Source organism: Cannabis sativa, chromosome 5 (genome assembly GCF_029168945.1).
Source record: "Cannabis sativa cultivar Pink pepper isolate KNU-18-1 chromosome 5, ASM2916894v1, whole genome shotgun sequence".
Taxonomy (NCBI): domain Eukaryota; kingdom Viridiplantae; phylum Streptophyta; class Magnoliopsida; order Rosales; family Cannabaceae; genus Cannabis; species Cannabis sativa.
Window position 1 is genome coordinate 44,325,477 of NC_083605.1, and position 4,310 is coordinate 44,329,786.

The window sequence follows — 4,310 nt, forward strand, 5'->3', positions numbered from 1 at the left end:
AAGGTGAAATCGATTTGTTTATGTTGCATCAGTTCAGGGGTCTCGGATCCCAGTTATTTCTGTATTGAGGGCTAGAGATTTACTATGCAGTGGATGTGTAGGATTTCTAGCAGTGGTGATTGACTCCAGCAGACCCGAAACATTTGGGCCTGAGGCAGTCAGGGTGGTAAGAGACTTTCTAGACGTCTTTCCCGAGGAGTTGTCGGGATTGCCGCCGCAACGAGAAATTAATTTTGTAATTGATCTGGCACCTAGAGTCGAACCTGTTTCTAAAGCTCCATATAGAATGGCTCCAGCAGAACTCAAGGAGCTTAAGTTACAACTTCAGGGAATGCTTGACATTGGATTTATCCGACCCAGTGTATCGCCCTGGGGAGCTCCGGTTCTGTTTGTGAAAAAGAAAGATGGTTCCCTCAGAATGTGTATTGAATATCGGGAATTAAACAAGTTGACGGTTAAGAATAAGTATCCGTTACCCAGAATTGATGATTTGTTCGATCAGCTTCAAGGAAAGACAGTATTTTCGAAGATTGATCTACGATCTGGTTATCATCAACTCAGAATCCGGGAAGAGGACATACCAAAGACTGCTTTTCGAACTAGATATGGGCACTATGAGTTTTTGGTAATGTCATTCAGATTGACTAATGCTACTGTGGCCTTTATGGATTTCATGAATAGGGTATTCAAGGATTTCCTCGATAGCTGCGTTATAGTGTTTATCGATGACATTCCTGTATACTCTCAGTCAGAAGAGGAGCCCGAGCATCACCTTCGAATGGTATTACAACGACATAGAGATCACAAGTTGTATGCAAAGTTCAAAAAGTGCAAATTCTGGTTGTCTGAGGTATCATTTCTGGGGCATATTGTTGGAAAGAACGGGATTATGGTTGATCCAAACAAGGTTGAGTCAGTGAAGAATTGGCCGAGACCAAAATCTGTGACGGAGGTTCGAAGTTTTCTTGGTTTAGCAGGGTATTATCGACGTTTCTTCGAAGGATTTTCTAAAATCTCTATGCCCCTAACCGAATTGACTAAGAAAAATCAGAGATTTGTGTGGTCAGACAAGTGTGAAACAAGTTTTCAGGAGTTGAAGCAATGTTTGATAACAGCTCTGGTGTTAGCTTTTCAATCAGATCAAGAGAAATTTGTTGTTTATTGTGATGCATCTAGACAGGGTTTGGGATGTGTTCTGATGCAAGCTGACAGAGTCATAGCCTATGCCTCTTGTCAACTGAAAGATTATGAGCAGCGCTATCCAACTCATGACTTAGAGCTTGCTGCTGTGGTTTTTGCTCTAAAGATATGGCGACATTATCTTTACGGTGAAAAATGTGAGATTTATACTGATCATAAGAGTCTCAAGTACTTTTTCACCCAGAAGGATTTGAACATGAGACAGAGGAGATGGCTGGAATTGGTTGAAGATTAAGATTGTGAGATTCTGTATCACCCCGGGAAGGCTAATGTTGTGGCCGATGCTTTCAGTAGAAAGGGTCCCGGTCAAGTTTGCACCACGGTTCTGATAGCCCCACAACTAGCCTCTGGAATGGTTAGTGCAGGGATTGAGTTTGTAGTTGGGAAATTGCACAACTTGACACTTCAATATGATCTATTAGAGAGAATCAGAAAAGCTCAACTAGAAGATCCCGAGCTAGTTAAGGTTCGAGACGAAGTAATTGTTGGGTTTTATGCCCTAAATAAAACCCCTTACAATCTGATTAGTTATCAATTTAGATTTTGAAGTGAATTATGATTACATGTATGTTACATGTTTATGGTTTAATATATATACTTGATATATGCACAAAATCAGTTAAATCTAGAACATATAGTTATTCACAATTACAGTATTGTCAATACAGTGGAATGTGATCGTGATTATATGATTCAAAAGATTTGGTCCCTGTTCATCAGTGTTTTGGATTTACACTGATGTGATAATCGGCGATGAAGTATACTTACACTTGGAGTAAGTGTTATGTTCTTTCCAAAACATTGGCAAAGTATACTGGTTTCGAATGTATGGAGTATGCATTGGACTGGACTGATATTGAACTTGGTCAAAGATATTGTAAACTTACCGTTGTATCTTTCCAAGTCAATGTCAGAAGTTGATCTTAGATTAAGAGAATCTAAATCCTGATATACTTAGGCTCAATCTCAGGAGTGCTATTCATGTTCTTTGATCTATTAGTTAAACCTACCTTTGGGTCAGGATAATACATATATTTTGGGAACATGATAGCATAACTGAGTGGGAGTGCTGAACAAAAATATGGAAATCTATAGCTTCTACTGGTGTATAGAAGTAAAGTGATGATTCCTTTTGAGCTTAGTTAAATAGAAGTAAATGGATGAGCTCTTGTTTCAGTGACTGTATATTAGATCACTAAAACATCATTTACAAATAACTAAGTGTTCAAAGGGGCAAAATACATTGAGGGGTGTAAACGGTAAATTGGTCCCATCTCGATGTAAATCATCTATATAGAGGATCTCTAAATCACATTAAGATTATAACAATGGTTAAATGAGATAGCATATTGATATCGTGAAACATATGATATGCTCTATATAAGTCTGAGAGTGCAATTCCAAGTTCTAAGAGTGGATTCAACAAGGAATTAATAAGTTAGGGATTTACTTGGTAAATCGGTTCAACTTATTGGAAGCTCAGCATATAGATCCATGGTCCCCATTCTAGTTGAGACTATACTGTTTGTAAGACTCTGTAATTGATTTATGATTAATCAATTATAATTCTAAAAGTTAGACTATGTCTAATTTGTGAATTCTCACAGTTTAAGGATGAAATTGTAAATAGGAGGGTTTCTAGGTTTAATTATTAATTAAGAGACTTTGCATGTCTAATTAATAATTATTTTAAATGGCAATATTATTTAATAATCTATTTTAGTTATTAAATAATTAGTTTTGGCATTTAAAAGATTAGAATTGGAAAAATTGCATTTTTGGAGAAATAGAAATAAAATTGAGGAAACTGCAAAATTCCAGTGAGGCCCATACACACCATGGCCGGCCACCCTTTGCATGTTTCCCAATTATTATTTTCAATTTAAATTGCCATATAATTGCTAATCAAAGCCTAGTCTAAATAGGAAAGTGGTGGATCACACTAAATAAGGCAGTTATTCAATTACACAGTAAAAGAGGAAACTGTTTATTTGGAAAGTTGTGCTCTTCCCTTTTCCTATTTATAGCCGCCCCCTCTCTCTACTCTTGGTGTGCTTTGACAAGCTTTTGCATGCATATTGTATCACACGAAATCAAGAGAGAAAAAAAAGAGAGAATTTCGAAATTCCTAGTGAGAGAGAAGTGCCCACACACATCACTCAGTACCTCATCATAGTTTGGAAGACTGTGAAGGATCACATCCAACTGAAGGACTTTCGGGCTCAGATCTTGATTATACTCTGCTACAGACAGGAATCAAGGGTTAGAGATCTGAGTGGAAGGAGACATTTAATTCCGCTGCCATCACTGTAAGTTATTCTTAACTTTTATGTGTTTAGTTCATCGTTTTAGAAGTTCAATATTAGGTTGTTAAATCAACATACTTGTGAGTAGATCTAAGATTCTGGTAAAATATATTTCCAACAGTAATGGCCAGTCGGCCTAGAGACTTTTCAGTCTCGAACAGTGGAATGTTGTTATACAAGACTCGAGTTTGTGTTCCTGGTCTTGATGACCTTAAGAAAGAGATACTTGATGAAGCTCACACCACACCTTATTCACTACATCCGGGAACCACCAAAATGTATCAGGATTTGAAACCCTACTTCTGGTGGTATAGGATGAAAAGAGATGTGGTGGACTACGTGTCCAAATGTTTAACCTGCTAGCAAATCAAGGCTGAACATCAAAGGCCGGCAGGGTTATTGCAACCTTTGGTCCTTCCTGAGTGGAAGTGGGAGGACATTGCAATGGATTTTTTAACTGGATTGCCTAGAACCACAGGAATGTATGATTCAGTATGGGTCATAGTGGACAGATTCACAAAATAAGCTCACTTTCTGCCAGTGAAAGTTATATATTCGGTGGATCAGTACGCTGAACTGTATGTTAAGGAGATAGTTCGTCTCCATGGAGCCCCTAAATCTATTGTTTCAGACAGAGATCCAAAGTTTACATCAAAGTTTTGGGTGAGTCTTCAGAAGGCTATGGGTACCAAGTTAAAGTTTAGTAAAACCTTTCACCCTCAGACTGATGGTCAGTCAGAAAGAACAATTCAGATATTGGAAGACTTACTGCGAGCCTGTGTCATGGACTTTGAGGGTTCATGG